The sequence below is a fragment of the Acinonyx jubatus genome, chromosome A3, assembly GCF_027475565.1.
Source record: "Acinonyx jubatus isolate Ajub_Pintada_27869175 chromosome A3, VMU_Ajub_asm_v1.0, whole genome shotgun sequence".
In the NCBI taxonomy this organism is placed as follows: Eukaryota; Metazoa; Chordata; class Mammalia; order Carnivora; family Felidae; genus Acinonyx; species Acinonyx jubatus.
In genome coordinates, this window is record NC_069388.1 from 60,233,858 (window position 1) to 60,251,745 (window position 17,888).

The following is a 17,888-nucleotide window of genomic DNA, read 5'->3' on the forward strand; positions in this document are numbered from 1 at the left end:
AAATGTCCATCGGTGAAGGATAGTCCTTGCCACCCTCCCTAGACCACCAGCTAGCGGTACTGAAGAACTACTGCCTTATGCTGTGATTATCTTGCTTACGTTTTTTTAATGATTATTTATTTTGAGAGAGAGAGAGAGAGAGAGAGAGAGAGAGAGAATGAGTGGGGGAGAGGAAAGAGGGAGAAAGGGGCAGAGAGAGAATTCAAGCAGACTGCACACTGTCAGCACAGAGCCCAACGCAGGGCTTGATCCCACCAACTGTGAGACCATGAGCTGAGCCGAAATCAAGAGCTGGATGCTTGGGGCACCTGGGTGGCACAGCAGGTTGAGCGTCTGACTTCAGCTCAGGTCATGGTCTTGCAGTTTGTGAGTTTGAGCCCCACGTCGGGCTCTGTGAGGACAGCTCAGAGCCTGGAACCTGCTTCAGATTCTGTGTCTCCCTCACTCTCTGCCCCTCCCCCACTTGTGCTCAGTCCCTCTCTCTCAAAAATTTAAAAAAATTTTTAAAAAAAGAGTTGGAAGTTTAACCAACTGAGCCACCCAGACACCCCTAACTTGCTTACATTTAAAAAAATACTCTCATATTTATTGCTTCTCTCAACTACATCCCAAAAGGGAGTTTCCAAAGCTATTCAAGGACTCTCTTAGCTCATCCCATACAAGTACAATATTGCCACAGGCATGTTACACGTTATAACATCCAGTACAATTAACTCAGATATTCACGGGGAAAGCTTTTCTGATGTCTCATAGACTAGACCCTCCTGGCCTCAGGCATCACAAGCTGTTATGAGAGATCCCTTACCTTGAATAAACACAGCAAGAGAACTTCTCCCAGCCACAGGCCCTGAAGCTGGTGTGGGGTGAGGTAACTCTGCCTTGCCAGGGCCAGCCCAAGAGAAGGGCCAAGTGGGTAAGCAAAAGACAAGGTAGTTAACGTTCAGCCTTCTGCCCACTTTTCATTTCTTCAGCCCGGGCGCCATGCACCCCCACACTTGGTTTTCCTTCTTGAGGGTTGAGTCCCAATGTTGAAACGCACCATGTGCAATAATTCCACTTCCTCCACTGTTAGCGACCTCCTCCTGGGCTCTGTGTGCAGGAGGCCCCATGACCCTGACAGCAATTCTGCCTCCCCTCTGCCTCCATTCAGTTTCAGAGGCAGGACTGAGCTGCCCCAGGACCCCGCCACCCAGACTTAGGCTAGCACAAGATTTGAAGACCATCCCTTCCACCAGGACAAGCAGCCCTCAGCCACACAGGGCTCAGGGTGGAGCCTCAAAACCTCAAGAGTATTTTAGAGAAAATATGAACATGAATAAGCCTGTTCACTTCCCGAAAGCAGTCATTGGCGGGCCCCCTGAAGTGCTGCCTTTGCTCCCATTCTTCTCTGACCTTCTGCAACAGCTGGGTTTATCCAGCAGACTGGTGCCCTGAGCTAGCTGACAGCCACTAATGGGGCAGAAAGAGCCATCTCAGTGCCCCTTGGCCACTGGCACTGCACACAACAGACCCCAGGGGCTAACGTCTAACATCTGCCAGCCCTCGGCTCCCTCCCACAGAGGCCTCATGGCTTGAATGTGTCCTGCTGACACCTGCACAGGGGCTGATAAGCAGCCTTGCAGCTGTGAACCCTCTGGGGGTGGGCTACCATCAAGTCCTGCTCTCTGGAGCGTCCCCACGTGTGGCAAGAGCCCGCCACTGCCCTTCCCCCAGGCCTGAAGGTGGGGCCCTCAAAGATGTCCGCTGCCTGTACAATGCTGCCATGTGAGGTGACTGCACACCGGCTCTACTGTGGTAAACTACCAGGACTGTCTTGCAGATCTAGAAGCTGACAGGGACCATCCAACATGACTCCAAGACATACTGACGTATTTACAATGTCCAGGCTGTTCCCTTCCCTCTCAGACACATGGCATAGTGGTAGGAGCAACTGATTCACTAGGCGGGAAGAAGCAGCCTCAGCTAGATATCATCATGTCACAAACACGATGCCACAAGCACTATGCATTCCTGATCCTGGCTGTCAGAGACATCCCTCCAGAACCATCTGCAGCACCTGTAGTAGCTCAAACGTGCAGTGGGCCCTGCAAAGTCCCTCGGAACCACTGCTCTTGAAGCTCGGGTCAAATGTGGCCTTGACAAGCCTCATTCAGGATGCTATGGGTGGGTTTGAAAGGCCTATGTGTAACTAAAGGTAATATTCTAAAGAAGCGTATCTTACAAATAATAGTATCTAACCATTAGCTGCCCTCTACTCCCCAAAGAAAGTTATAGTCCAGATGAGAATAGCAGTAAATGGGAACTTCCAAATATCACCTAATCCCACACTTTCCTTCCAGATAGGGGGATACTCTATCCACACCTTAGGGCAAGGGTGGGGGGTGCTCTTTCAAAGAGCTAACACATTAGTGCCCGGCACAGACCAGGAAGAGCCTACCAAGCTCAAGAGAGCAATAGTCAGGGGCGCCTGGATGGCTGAGTCAGTGAGGTGTCTGACTCTTGATTTCAGCTCAGGTCATGATTTCAGGGTTGTGGGATCAAGCCCCACGTTGGGCTCCATGCTGACAGCACAGAGCCTGCTTGGGATTCTCTCTCTCTCTTCTCTCTCTCTGCCCCTCCCATGCATGTGCACTCTCTCTCTCTTTCTCTCTCAAAATAAATAAATTAATTTTTTTGATTAAAAAAAGAGAGAGAGAGAAAGAAATAGTCAAAGAATCTACAGCACAGCCTGGCAGGGGGATGCTGTGTAGCTGGGCAAAACAAAGAGAAACTCTATGCAATGAGTACCCAGAAATAGTAACGGGAGATGGTGAGGGGTGCAGTGGACGTGGAACGTGACACTGTGGGCATAAAAACATTTTAATGTGTACACACACACATCTGCTGGCATATACACAGAATATCTTGGGAAGAACACAAGAAAAGCACATGGCATTGGTGTCTCCAGGAGGGGATCTAGGTGTCTGCGGCAGGAGGCTGACTTTACCATATACCCTGCTGTACCTTCTAATTTTTGAATCATGCAAATGTATGCCTATTGTAAAACAGAACATAAAATGTTATCAAATGTGGCAAATCAAGCTAAGTACAAGCAGGTTTTGAGGACTCCCACCATGTGATATTAGTGCATAGTCACTAATAAGAGGGTGGGAATTCAAAGGGGTGCTTCTCTGGGTCAGTGTCACCCCAGCAGGTGAGGAAATCGACAAGGCTGCACCTGCTGCTGGCAACAATTTCCATCGCCTCGTCCCTTGCTCTCTGCCCTTCACTTCCTTATTCTCCAGCCTTGCCCTTCTGCCACGTTTTTCTCCCTGACCACATCACCCCACTATATGGCACAGTGAAGTTTATGCTCCCAGTCCCCAAGTCACAAAATCTTAGAGCAGGAGCGTGTCTTAGCACAACTACAAGCCAAGTCCTGTCCCCATAATCTCTCACTACCTCATCCCCTCCCCCAGCCACTGGCCAACAGGCTTGACTATGTTTTATGTCTATACTGCACCCCCCTCCCTGCCCAGTGTAGAGACCCCACAAGGTCATAGCAAGAGCATGACTATGGAGGAGGTAGGGCCAACTGAAGCTGCCCACTCAGCTGTTTCAATGTGCAGGGAGAGGACCCTGAGACAATTAATATTTGTTTCTAGAAACCCAGATTTCTGGGGTTCTTCACACCCCAATACTTTCTTTTCCTCACAGCCAGCTCAATTTTTACAGGTGGTTTAGAATATCCTTCCCCAGCCCTGGTTTCATTTCATCGTGTCACAGACATGGCTTCATCACCACCACTATGGGCTCTGGGGACCCTGCATCAGGATTCAGTGAACTGCGGTGCCCACACCACTGAATGGAAATGAGGGAGCCCATCTTGGCCCACAGACCTGGTTAGAACACAGGTATGGTTAAAAGAACAATTACCATCTAAGAAAGGACCTCCTCAAACCTCTAGAAAGACTTTGGAATTGCTTTTTTCATTTAAAACAATGATATAAGCAAAACAGAATAAAAAGCTTTTTAAAAAGTCTGAGAAAGCTCCTGTGTGGGATGAAGTCTCAAACTTGAAAAGGACCTGATGATGGACCGTGAGCCCCTCGGTGAGCTGACCCTGCCTCTCCTGAAACTCCTTCCTGATGCGTTATCCCTGTCCTCCCCACGCTTCTCTCTTGAAACTCCCAGCTCGAGCTATCACCCCCACCCTTGACACATAACTCTACGTGAAGCCCTGTGATGTCCCCAAGGCCTAGAAGAGGAGGAGGCCACCCTTCCTGTGAACCCCACCCTACTGGGCTTCTCTTTTAGCACCTATGATACCACACTTGCGACCCTGTGCAGATGTGAGAAAGTTGATAAAATTTAGAAAGAAAACAATCCAAGATGACTGAGCCCTAAGGTGTGGCACTTTCTTCCCAGAGGAACAGAAGCAGCTGCTAGGTCACAGCCAGCTGGCTGACAGGGCTTGTGTGCTGAGGACACGAATGCCATTGCACAGGGAGGACATATCAGGTACAGGGACACAAGCTGCCAGGTTTGGCTTCACCCAAAGACTGACTGCAACACCAGCTGTGCCACAAGCCCCAGTCTTACTTCCCTCTCCTGCGTTAGACCAAACCCCAACTTGACCTCCGGGAAATGGGCTGTCTTCCCAGGACAGGCTGAGGCTTTTCTTGCACTTTCCACAATGAAATGGCAGCTTTGTTCATTCATTCACTCGACAAACACTGATTATACACCTATGCTGTACCAGGCACTGTGGGATACTCTGGAGATACAAAGAAAACAGAGCTGCTGTTCCTTCCCTGAAGGACATTTATGTCCTATGACACTCCAGATCTGTTATGTTCACTGGCACGTCCCCAGAGAACAATCTTCACAAATGTCAGTACCACTGTGGGACACAACACCTTCTCCCTCAATAAAACACAGCAAAGCAGAATTGAACATTTTAAGTGATTCCTCCAGCCCCCTAAGGAGTTACTGTCAAGGAGCTACACACCAAGGAGAGGGTAAGGGGGCTCCCAAACAGGGGGTTCAGGGGAGCCAGGCCTTCAGGGTGCCTGGACTAGGTTAGCTTACTCTGATGCTGTTTTCCTTTTGGCAGCCCAACACTCACTCCCTAATTACACTCCGTTAGCAGAAGTGTGTACCCACCCTCTCTCAGGCCACTCAAATTGGGGGCGCAGGCGATCAACAGACCCAGGCCAGGCAATCAGACTGCCAAGTTCCCAGCATCGGGAGTGAGCGCTAGACCCAGGTCTACTCAATCAGTGTCACTCCTTCCCCTGGGACAGTTCAGACCTGCCCCATCCACACTGTCTCACAGTGAGTGTCACTCCCACTGGACAAAGCTCTGCTTGAGCATTACATGATCCTGACCTAGGACTTTTATTCTTTTTTTTTTTTTTTTTTTTTGGCGGGGGGGGAATGGCAGAGGGAAAGAGAGAGAAAGAGAGAGAGAGAGAGAGTGAGTCTGAAGCAGGCTCCACATTCAGCACAGAGCCCAACACAGGACTCAATCCCACAATGCTGGGATCATGACCTGGGCTGATATCAAGGGTCAGATGCTCAACAAACTGAGCCACCCAGGTGCCCCGACCTGGGACTTTATTCTGTGCCCCATCGATGCTCCACTTCAGGTGTCTCTAGGCCTGTGGTGGTCACCATCTTGAACTCAGATGCTGCCCAAATGCCTGCTACGCCCCTGGCAAGGGTTACCGGGCCAGGGGCCACATGACAGCAACATTCTATAGTCAGCAATGCGTTCAAGAACTTCTGCCTTCTCTGTACTTCTCTCCCCTATCATACTCCCTTGAAAGTGCTTTCCCCTTTAAGAGTGGGAGATGAAACATGGAAATCAGAACCACTTCCCTCCTGGCCAGGGCCTCACTTTCTTCATTTACATTGCACACTTAGGGTGTCCCAACGGTTTTTGTTTCTTCTGAAAAAGTACAGCATCTAGTTCACTGGGGCCAGACACCCACCCTTGGCACCTGTGGAATGGGAAGGCAAGGTCCACATAACACATGGACCAGCACACCCATGAAGGGGTAAGAAAAGTAGTTTTATGAAGTTTGACAGATACCTCCCTTAAGTAAAATATCTCACTCTCAAAGATGAAAAAACAAGACAAAACAACCTATGTTTATACTGAGAAAAAAGTGGATAGCAAAACAATCTGAAGATAATCACCAGGCAGTGATGATTACTGCTGGGATACAAGGAAAGATGCTATGTTCATCCATTGCCTACAAAAGCCACTCATAGGGTAGAGAAAGTGAGAAAGGGCCATTTGATAATCCTTGACTTTTTAAAAATGTGAAGTTAAAAAAATTTTTTTAAGTTTATTTTTATTTATTTTGAGAAAGAGAGTAAGCAGGGGAGTGACAGAGAGAGAGAATTCCATGCAGGCTCTGTACTGTCAACACAGAGCCCAACGTGGGGCTCAAACCCATGAACAATGAGATCATGACCTGAGCCAAAATCAAGAATCAGAAGCTTAACCAACTGAGCCACCCAGGCACCCCTAAAAAAGTTTTTTAAGGCTAGGAAACATTACTACAGATTAGCAAATTTTCATCATTAGTTTTGGAAACACAAAAAGAAACTTCTGTATTTCAGAGGCATGAATTCAAAGAGTGTTTATAAAGATTCTTGAACATACATGCACGTCTATACCCCTAACTCCCAGGGATTCCAATCAGACAGAAAGCAAAGCATAGCTCCTCAGCAGCTACTGCCTTTTTAGGATGTGTGTGTGTGTGTGTGTGTGTGTGTGTGTGTGTGTGTGAACACAAAAGGTGTGTATGCACATGTGCAAATGACAGCTGTAAGTACATGTGTGAATGCCATGTGTGAGCACACACGAGAGGTGAGAGAGGTGTGAGTGTCATTCACACGTGCTGGGTTGGGGTAGGGGGTAGAGGGAAGAGGACAGGAACAGCTGGGCTGGCCAGCATTACCCAGGTGTGCAGCAGACAAATGCTTGTACCCAGTGACTGGCAGGCACAAGGAGGGCCCCAACTTCTATCCATGCCTGTTCCTTGGCCTGACATCTGACCATTGGAGAGGCTCTCTTCTGAGTTTAGGGACTGCTAGCACATATATCCTTCTTAAAATCCAAATGCCTCAGAAAGAACACATTAAATTTCGCTGACACCTAGAATAAACTGGTTATTTGATCCCTTTCATCTGACAGAGCAGACACTTGGGATCTCCCTTCTGCAAAGAAAGCAAGACAAGGAGGGAAAGAGGCAGGAGAGAAGCACAGACCCAGGTGCCACCCTCAATTCCACTAATGAGGCTGGCCCTCCCCATACTTGGGGAGGGGACCTGCCTGTGGTGGGTTCAGGGTGGGGAAGGATAAGCCAGCCCTGGAGACTACAGTGGGGACAAGCTTGTCTTCCTCTTCCTGGGCCCCAGGGCATCTCATCCACAGGCCCTTGCCTGGATCTCACATTCTTCCTGAAATCCCCCCACCCAAGCAGCCCCTCCCTCCAGACACACCCACAGGTCCAGAGGCACCAGAGAGACTACTGGTGGGAAGCAGCTCTGGTCTGTGAGCCTTGGCACTGGCCCTGAGAATTTAGCTCAGAACTCGGCCATTTCTGTTTTCTAAATGAGGAAATGAAGGAACAAAGGGATCAAGTGACCTCTTTCAGGCTCTCGTATGAAAGAAGTGTGGAAGCAAGAAAGGTCTCAAGTTCTCAACTTTTTAGTTAGCTCTCCATGCCTACAGCCTCCCCAGAGAAGTTTTCCCAAAGTTTTGCCAACATTTTTCCAACAAGCATTAAAAACTCACCTTCCAAAAAAGACAACTTGCAGGAGAGACACAGTTGCCTCCAATGTCTATTCTTTGCTTCCTCCATAGAAGCCCTAGGATCCTGACGTTTAGTTGGCCCAGGGCTGTCCGCCTCCCTTGCAGCTAGGTATGGCCAGGAGTTCGTTCGGTTCTTGCCAACAAGACGTAAGGAGAAATTTGATAAGGAGTTCTTGGGAAGTGTGCCTTCCTCCAGCCTGGTGTCTGGAAGGCCCATGAGCTGACCGCACCTCTAGCTGCCAACCCAGACAGGAGGCACTGGGCCTCACCACAGGTAGGTACAGCACAAGGTCTGACAAGAAAGACATGCCTTCTCTGACTAGGCCTCTTTTCCTTCAGATGTTTTCCTGTTATACGCAGCCAAATATTAATCCTCACAATTTTACCATTCCCCACTTATATCCAATAGTGGCAAAGGTCACCGTACTGGGATGCTGACAGAGAAGGGTACTATTTTAGATTTAAGTTCATGAACAGTCCCCTTTTCCTTCTTTAATGCCTTAAATAAAGCATTCTCAAATTTACCCTGGGCCCTAGGCTCAAGTGAGTGCATGCTCGCAAGACCCTACAAGCATATTAAAATTCATTTTGTTGTAGAGTTATTTTATAAAATAGCTTCTCCCCAATATAAGCAACATTTATAATCCTAAAAAAGGCAACCAATCTTATTTCTAGGCCTGTCTGAGTAGTAAATTCAAAAAGCCTTAATATGCCGAATTCCTGTTGACTGCCCCAAACATTTAATAGCTTGGCTTGCATATTTAGTGCAGACGAATCTAGGTTATGAGGCAAAAATAGCCCGTTTTGTTTTTTTGTTTTTTCATTTCAGTGAGCCCATTAAATGAGGTTCAGAGTCTAAGCCACAGGCTGCTAGTGGCCATGATAAATACGGGTGCGATCCTTAACAGTTTACAAACCAGCCAGCCTGAGGGTATGTAATACTGGTGAGACCCCGCGATGCCCTGCTCGAAAAGGAATGACACAGAGATTACTGCCCTGGGACTTCATATCTCATCTAATCCTGTTTGGAACGAATCTGTTCCATGACAGTTTAGAACCTTCTCTGCTAGAGATGGGGCTGAGGCTGTGCTGGCTGCTGTAATGAGGACAGACACGAACGCCAGACAGGGGGGCCTGAAGCCCCTTCAGTGCAAGAGTGGCACTGCCATCACAGAAGCATCCTTTCTCTTTGAGCCAGTCCACAAGCTGCAAAGACTTCTCACTGCTTCACAACCTGTCTGCTGGCTTTTCTATTCCTTTTGGCCAATGAGGCTAATACCTAGCTTGGTAAAGATATCTAATTAAGGAATGATTAAATAACCAAGTTGACTCAAAATGCAAACGTCTTTCTCCCTGTAGGAAAGTTATTCGAAAGATCATGTAGTTCGAAGGCACCTACAATGATAATCAAAAAATATGTATCTTGGGCAATCACTGGTACGTCACCCACTATTTGCAAGACTATTTGCACTATCAAGAAAGTCAGGTTCCTGTTCTCATGAGTTCTGCAGTGTTTCAAGGAGAAAGACACACAGATGAAGAACGTGACAGCTTCTGGTAACACAAGCATCCCTGAAATAAGTTCAGGGCTCTTCTTGAAGGGACGGCACTCATACGGTTGTATCCATTTGAAGCTGTCTTTAATTCTTTTTAATCAGTTTATGCTTTAACTGATAACTTTAAATCCATGCACCCTTTCTGTAAAATGTCAGGAATGAATAATAGAAAATAAAATAGGTCAAAAATAGTGTAAAAGGAGGTCAGAGAGAGGTAGGTGAAGAATTCAGGGGAGGATATCAAACTGCCAGAGAGAGACAATCCAGATCCGAACAGCTGTGCATACATTATCAGAGGAAAACTTCAGGGAGTAAAGTGGCATTCATCAGTTCACGGAAAATGACAAGGATTTGAGCATCAACATAAAGCATATAGCTGTACTGGGGGATTATATGCAGTGGGCCTCAGAAGGCGGGTGTGGGGATGGAATGCAGGGTAGAAGAGCCAGAGAAAGGTACCAGACACTCTACTTGGACCAGGAAGAGTTTGGTCTGCATGATATACAGACAGCTTCAACCTTCATGGACATATCCAGGGTATTCCAGGGTCTCTGACACTAAGTTTATGTACTCTAGAAAGATACTCATAAATCACTGCAGAGGGGAGCCAGAAAGTGAAAGAAGAGTAGAGACAGGACCTTGATTTCCAAGGCCACAGACTAAACAAGTACTTCCCTAAATACTGTGTATGTATGTGTGTCTCCCTCGATGCCAACTTTACCTATGCAGCCCTCAGGCACAATCACAACTCTGCTTCATTGTTGGATTGGGGGTCAAGGGAGAAAGAAATGAGGGATTCACCTGCTCCAGATGAACGAGAAAGGAGGTCAGATTCAGGCATGATTTCACCAAGTCACCAGCAGGTTAGGGGCAAAATCCAAATGCATGCTTCTCCTCTACCTGAGGTGGGCACTGTCTACCAGCCCACGGTGTTTCCCTAAGGCCAATCCATTCACCCATCACTCTGTCCTCTTCAAAACCAAGGAGTAACAATGTTAGAAAGATTCTGGGTTACCTTGACATTTTTTGGCACACAGTCCCATCTTAACTGGGCTCTATTACCGCATTTTATCAGCCATTTGTTATTACCCTATTACATAACGTGATCATTTTGTTTAACATTTGTCTATTCAGAACACAGTCAAAGCAATGAATAAGAAATGTCAAAATACTCAACATCCACTTCACACAATCACAAGTTTTTATGTGCTTAAAAAAAAGTGTCAGTAGAAGAGAAGGCTTAGCTGGGTCAGTGATCACCTGACAAAACATTATGAGCCCAGGCCCCTCCTACTTCCCTGTTCTGCCCACATCCTTCTCTGACCTTTACTGGCAGTCCCCTGCCTCTCAGAACCTCCTTCTTCTACATTTCCCCTCAGAGGTGCCCTGGGCAGGAGTCAGAGATGGATGTACTCTAGCCTTCTGAATACATTTCTTTATGGCTGTTAATGCTTTTTTTTTTTTTTTTAACATTTATTTTTCATTTGAGAGAGAGAGAGAGAGATCACACGTGCAGGTGCACACGGGAGAGGGGCAGAGGGAGAAGGAGAGAGAGACTCTTAAGCAGGCTCCACGCCCCTACAGAGAAATTTCTTAAAGCATGGACAGGACTTGAAGGATGTTGAGAAAACTGAACACAGTACATTTTTTAAAATAGAGGCACTATGGAGGTGCCTGGGTGGCTGAGTCGGTTAAGCATCTGACTCTTGATTTTGGCTCAGGTCATGATCTCTCGGTTTGTGAGTTTGAGCCCTGTGTTGGGCTCTGCACTGACAGCATGGAGCTGCTTGGGATTCTCTCTCTCTCCCTCTGCCTCTTCCCTGCTAGCGCTCTCTCTTTCTCTCTCAAGGTAAATAGATAAACATTTTAAAAAATAGGGGCACTATGGGAAAAATGGCTTTCAAGACTGTAAAACTGAGAGGAAAGATACTAAGTCTCCTGCAAGACTGTAACTTCCCACCTGCATTGGTCCAGAGCATTGCAATGCACAAATCTCCTGCTTATCTCAACCTACATAACCCGCCATGGGTTGTGGAGGCACATTCAGGTTCGTGTCTCATAATCCAACTTATGCCCCCTCAAAAAACATACACAGGCATCCCAAAGAGATTATTACGTATGCTTTGTAACACAAACCAGACTAACACCTACATTAATGCATCCCAAAGGCAGCCAAAGTGACTTGGAAGTTGTCCTGTTATTAAGTCACAAAGGATTGCAAGGGGATCACAGGCAGTGATGGCTCCAATGGGGCCAGCCTCAAAACAAGGGAGATCCAGATATCAACCTATTTACCTATCTCATTCTCTCTCTCTCTGTGTGTGTGTGTGTGTGTGTGTGTGTGTTTAGGTAGACACGCTGATCCACCCTGTTAGGAGAAGGATGAGTCAGGTGTCCACGGTTAAATTTTAAACCTCTGGCAAATCCACACACTCCCTGCCTTGCCTCCCCATCTCAGAGTAGCCATGCTAAGGACCCTCAACATCATCAGGAGGACTGATCAAATACCACAGACAATACGCAAGACCAGAACATCTACGCCTTTTTTCTTGCTGTCCCTGGGCTCCAGCTCCACTCCCACTGGCCCACACCGCTAAAAGTCCTTTTTTGGGGACATTCACTTTCGAATGTCCTCTCTCTGTGAAGAGAGCTTTCTTACTACTCTTACTTTCTAATCTTATACTCTAATAAACTTTTGCCTGCTGCTCAAGAAAAAAAAAAGTCCCCTTTCATTTTAGATCAGTGGTTCTCCAACTGTGGTGAGTCACAGACCTCTGAAGTTCTGATGAAGGCCAGAGACCCTCTCCCTGGGGAAAGACCCCATATGTGTGTGCATGTGTTTGTGTACATGGCCAGGGTAGCCCCCTCCACTATGTGCTCAACTTCCAGATTTTACACATTTTTGCCAAACCCACAGTAGGAAGCATTCACAGTGAAACAGTACCCGAACATACACCTCATGCACATAGCTACATTTTTACCAAAAAATGCCAACCCTTTCTATAAGAAATGTACTTGGATATTTTCTATTTTATTTCAAAAAAAATGCTTAATTTTTTTTAATGTTTATTTATTTTTGAGAGAGAGACAGAGAGAGTGTGAGCAGGGGAGGGACAGAGAGAAAGGGAGATACAGAATCCAAAGCAGGTTCCAGGCTCTGAGCTGTCAGCACAGAGTCCGACATGAGGTTTGAACCCATGAACCCATGAACTCATGAACCATGAGCCGAAGTCGGATGCTTAACCCACTGAGCCACCCAGGCATCCTTCAAAAAAAAAAATATGTTTAAATGCTGGTTACAATCTCAAATTGATTTCAGAACCACTGCTGTTTGAAAAACACTGTTCTGGACCCTGGCCCACCACCCGGTCTCCTCCTCAGGTGCTCTTCCTTCTTCAGCAATTAGCACTGATGTGGTACAGCAGGTATGAGATTGCCTGGATTAAGGGGAACCTTGGAAAATCAAGAAAATCTAGAAATACCTCAGCTCGCTAGTTTCTGGAAAAATGTGGAACAGTGAGAGATTTTGAGCTCACAGATTACACCATGGAGATGGCTCTTTCACTTCACCTAAACATAAAGTTGGAGCTGTACTTGCAAAAGGGAACAACAAAGCAGGTCACACTGGGCAAAGCCAGAGAGAACTACAAACTGTCATTGAAAGTAGTCCCTTAGGCTGTCCCCAGGCCAACCCCTTAAGCATTCTCAAGCCCCTACTAACTGTACTGCTTTCTATTTTTTTCTAATTGAGCAAGGAGTAGCATGGTAAGCAAACTCTATACATCAGAACATACTTCCAGAATGCCTCTGGAAAGGGAGTCATAAGGGCCGGTCTAGATCCACAGCAGCTGGTCCAGTGGACTCCCAACCTTGCTGGACCAGAGATAGAAGCTGGGGCTGGGGTGTAACCATGCTGATTCCTTTAGTCCTGCAGGGAGGATGTGGGCCACTCTCGGAGGAGCTGAAGAGGCTGCAGGCATGGGGCTAGGAAACAGTTGGGCCAGTAAACTGGGGCCCAGGGCGGGGAGGGAGACATGGAGAACAAAGGTGCCCACAGGTTCCTCAGTTTACGCTGTGGGCTGACCACAGGGCTCTTCTCCCTTCTTCCTATTCTGGGAGCAATCCTCTCTGGATTCAGGAAAAGCCAGTCCCAACTCCAGCTGATGAATGGGAGCGGCCTTGATTACACCAAGAGCAATTCTCAAACTGGAACTTGCATCACAATCACCTGGAGGGCCTGCTACAACAGAGTGCTGGGCCCCAGCCCAGAATTTCTAATTCGGTAGGTTGGAGTGGGGCCTGAGCCTCACACCTAATGTCTCAAGGGATGCTGATTCCACTGGTCTGGGGCCCACCCATGGAGGAACACTCCTAAGCCAATCAGCACACAGCATCCTCGCAGCCTCCTAGTCTGCGTCCAAGGGAGGCTACGTGGTCCTCACTGCTCCCACACACCAGAGTGGCTGTGGCTAGAGACTGGCTGGTGTCAGGAGTGGGGAAACATGCAGTCCCACTGACAATAAGGACAACCTCATCATCATGAGGAGGCTCACTCTGGGTTGACACCAGCAGTGATGGCTGGAAATAAGAGAAGAATCCAGGTCCTTGATGAAACTGCAGAACTGTTGATAGAGTAGAACTCTGGTTCTATGAGATAATAAATGACCTTACTGTTTACTTGTCAGCCCAAAGACCCCAAATGACACACCCCACAATCCAGGGAGACTCATGAACTGCTGGGCATCCCTGTTTCCTAAGAGGACCCTGTACTCCAGAAATATACACCTGCCTAGATGTATTTCCTTCACACTTCAGAATTTGTACGCCTAGGTCATCCTCCTTAAAAATTCTAATTAGCAGGTTAAAGAAGGCACCATTTGAAATTCAAGCAACACAAAACAAAGGAAAGAGTTCCACATCCTGGAGTGAATGAATTTTAGCAGACAGCAGCTGATACCAGCTGTACAAGGGCTATGGTGGAGGTGTGGGGAACAGGGAGGGAGGCGGGGGATTTCGGCCTCAGAATTCTACCTGGTAGGTACAACAGGAAGGGCACTGCATAAAGGCCAGGAGAATTACTAGATGTCTGAAGTAAAGGCTCTGACGGTGTCCCAGGAAGGGAGCTGCAAGGAGCTGAATGCTTTTCTCCTCCAGAGGTCCCCTCCCAGAGGACACCCCTCTGTCTTCCTGACGCCATACCAGAAAACGGACACATTTTTATCACCACAGACCCTCCCCCACTGGAGACTTCTGCTTCTGAGTACTTCACCAGGTGAGCCTCAAGAACAGATTGCACGTTGAAAGGGCTGCAGGGTCTCACCCGCCCCAGGTTAAGGGCTGTGAGCAAACGCTAGGGGCCAGCTGGGCTGAGTATGAGCAAGGTGTGTGCAGAGACCATATTGAAGAGACAAGCACACAGCACCCAGGGGCCCTGATCCCCCATTTCCCAGACAGCTTATGATGAAAGAGATGGTTAAACCTGCAGAGAAATGGCTGCTCTAATTCCAAGTTCCACACTGCCTGCACTTGCTACACACATGAACTCATCATAACGGTTCATGTTGCCGAATGCTTACCGGCAACAGGTGCCATTCCAAGCCCTTTGATGTGCATTAACTCACTTTACCCCCCAACAAGACTCTGGGGTTGCTACTATCATCAGCCCAGTTTTGCAGATGAGCAAACCAAGACACAGAAAGATTAAGCTATTTGCCCAAAGTCACAGAGCTGATTGGAAGCTCACAGGGACTTTGGCTCCAGAAATAAAATAAATGATTTTGAAAGATGTATATGTTCAAAGCTCCTTACTTACAAATCAAAATATTAGAAATAGAAATTACTGATATTGGAGGCTCCAAGTAATGAATTCCCGGTCCTACATTGATACAATAAAGTACAGCAATTATTTTCAAATCCTGTGCAGGAAGCTATATGCTTTAATGGAAATGGCATGAGATCCAGAGAGACCTGGGTTTGAGTCCCAGCTCAAGCTCTTACAATCATTTTTAGGTGAATACCTTAACCACACCTCACTAAGTTTTCTCAACACCACAGCTCAACTTCCCACAGGACTTGCAGGGAATGTATATAAATAAATACTCGGCCCAGAGCCTGGGATGTAGGGGGGCTCAGAAAATGGTAGTTTCCTTGTCCTCTCGAATGAAAAATGGATCATCCTTAAAGGAGACTTCTAAGGCTGCCAAAAATAAAGTCTAAAGTTACAGTAACTTCCACAATTCAGTAATATAAAGAATAACCTAATGAGAAAAAAGTGGGCAAAGGATATGCACAGGTAATTCATAGAAGCAAAAGTATAAGCTAGCACAAGAAGGTTTTCAATATTTTTGGTAATTTGAGAAATGTAATTAAAGTAATAATGCCTTCTTTATCCATTAGATTGGCAAAAATTGACAAGATTTATACTCAGTATTGGCAGAGTTAAAAAGAAATAGTTTCACACCCTAATGGAAGGAGTACAAAGTGAAAGCCTCCTGGAAGTGGGGGCAATTTGGCAAAGCTCTCCATTTAAAATTACTCTTTGACCCAGAAATCCTACTTCTAGGGAGCTAGAAGATGGAAATATTAGCGAGTATTAACAATGATTTGATTCACAGATTCTCCACTACTTTTAGAGCAGGACATTGGGAATAACCTAAGTGTGCACTGATAAAGGATAGTTCAATAAATTGTGATAAACCCATATTCTGGAATACAGACAAAAAAAATATTTTAATGTCAGTACATATAGATCTCCAGGACACAGTGACATAGCATTAAATTTAAAATGCAAATCAGAGAAAATTTTGTGTAATATGTAAATGAGAGCAATACGTTCACTAAACAGGCCTAGAGGCAGCAACACCTCAGTAGCAATGAGCACGCCTAGGATCCAGATCTTGGTTTTTAAATACCATTCTCCATTAAAAGGAACCAAGACTCTTTGGAGAAATGGCTAATTCCAAGGCTGGAAAGTATAAGCTGAGTCTTGAGGGTTTTGTACCAGAGAGTAAAGAAGTCCTCAAAGAAGGATGAGGGTATGTCAAAAGGACATAAGGGGCTCCTACAAGCCAAGTCCGGGATAATTTAAGCAACAAGATGAATAATGAGCGTAAGAGACTATAATCTATTGCATAAAGCTGGAATTCATGAGTGCAGAGGAATAAATCAAAGGATAAACAAGGAAGAAAGAAATGTTCTTCCTTGCAGTATAATTCCAACTGGTAAGTATAGAAAGAAATACGGAATTAGAAAATTCACCATCTGGGGAACCTGGGTGGCACACTGGTTATGCATCCAACCCTTGATTGCCGTTCATGGTTCATGAGATCAAGCCTCAAGTTGGGCTCCACGCTAAATAGCTCGGAACTTGGGATTCTCTCTCTCTCTCTCTCTCTCTCCCTCCCTCCCTCCCTCCCTCTCTCTCTCTCTCTCTCTCTCTCCCTCCCTCTCTCTCTCTCTCTCTCTCTCCCTCCCTCTCTCTCTCTTTCTCTCTCTCTCTCCCTCTCTCTCTCTCTCTCTCTCTCTCTCAAAATAAATAAATAAACATTAAAAAAAGAAGAGGAGAGAAGACGAAAAATCACCATCTGTCAGCCAGAATAACTGGTTCAGGTAAGAATCATCAATGGATTCGAAAACTAGTGAGTCAGAGTATGAGGAGTAACAGTATAATCACAGAGTCTCAAGTTATCTTACTACCAGATACATATTAAATACAATGGGAAAATGGTAACTTTTCTGTAAGGGAACTTGGCAGACACCACCTTAACCAAGTGATCAAAGTTAACCTGACCAGTGAATGGGACTAATCAACAGCATATGCCTCCTCCTGATGGGACACGCTGAGATCACTGCAGGGTCACCCCTGTGCTAGTCCTGCCAAAAGTGCATAATCTGAATCTAATCATGAGGAAACTGCAGGCAAACCCAAATTGGGAGACTTTATCCACAAAATAGGCAGCAGTCTTCAAAAATGTCAATGTCATGGACTACAAACAGAGATTCTCAGTAACTGTTCCAGATGAAAGCAAACTAAAGAGAGAGCACAATTTGACATAATGTATAATCTTGGATTTTTTTTTCTCTAAAGGACATTATTGGAGCTATTGGCAATATCTGAAAAAGACCTATATATTAAATAATAGCATTGTATCAATGTTTAATTTCCTAATGTTTAATAACTGTGCTGTTGTTATGTAAGAGAATGTCCTTGTTTTTAAGATATACATAATAAAGTATTTAGAGGTAAAAGAGTATCAAGTCTGCAGGTTACCATTAAACAGTTCAGAAAAAAGGAATCACACACTAACAAATATGAGAGAAGAATAAGGTGAGTGTAGTAAATGTCAACATTTGGAGAATGTGGGTAAAGTTTATCTGGGAATTCTTTGGATTATTCTTGCAACTCCTCAGTAAATCTGAAATAATACTTTTTAAACAATTTAAAGACAGCAAGGGGTGCATATGTATAGAAATGCAGGTAAACTCCTGGGAATTAGATGCATGATGGCATTTTCCTTAAAAGC

General features: G+C 46.0%; 1 protein-coding gene across 12 annotated transcripts in view; it reads right to left on the reverse strand.

Moving 5' to 3' along the window:
- Window positions 1-17,888, reverse strand: part of INPP4A (inositol polyphosphate-4-phosphatase type I A) — a 135,945-nt gene that overhangs the window by 115,570 nt on the left and 2,487 nt on the right. Inside the window, exon 1 of one of the 12 annotated variants that reach the window (XM_053200480.1) lies at window positions 806-5,374. The exons of the other annotated variants lie outside the window; for them this stretch is intronic. The gene's annotated coding sequence lies outside the window, so the exon portion shown is untranslated. Of the gene's footprint in view, window positions 1-805; window positions 5,375-17,888 lie in introns of those variants that run through there. 12 annotated transcript variants of the gene reach the window in all.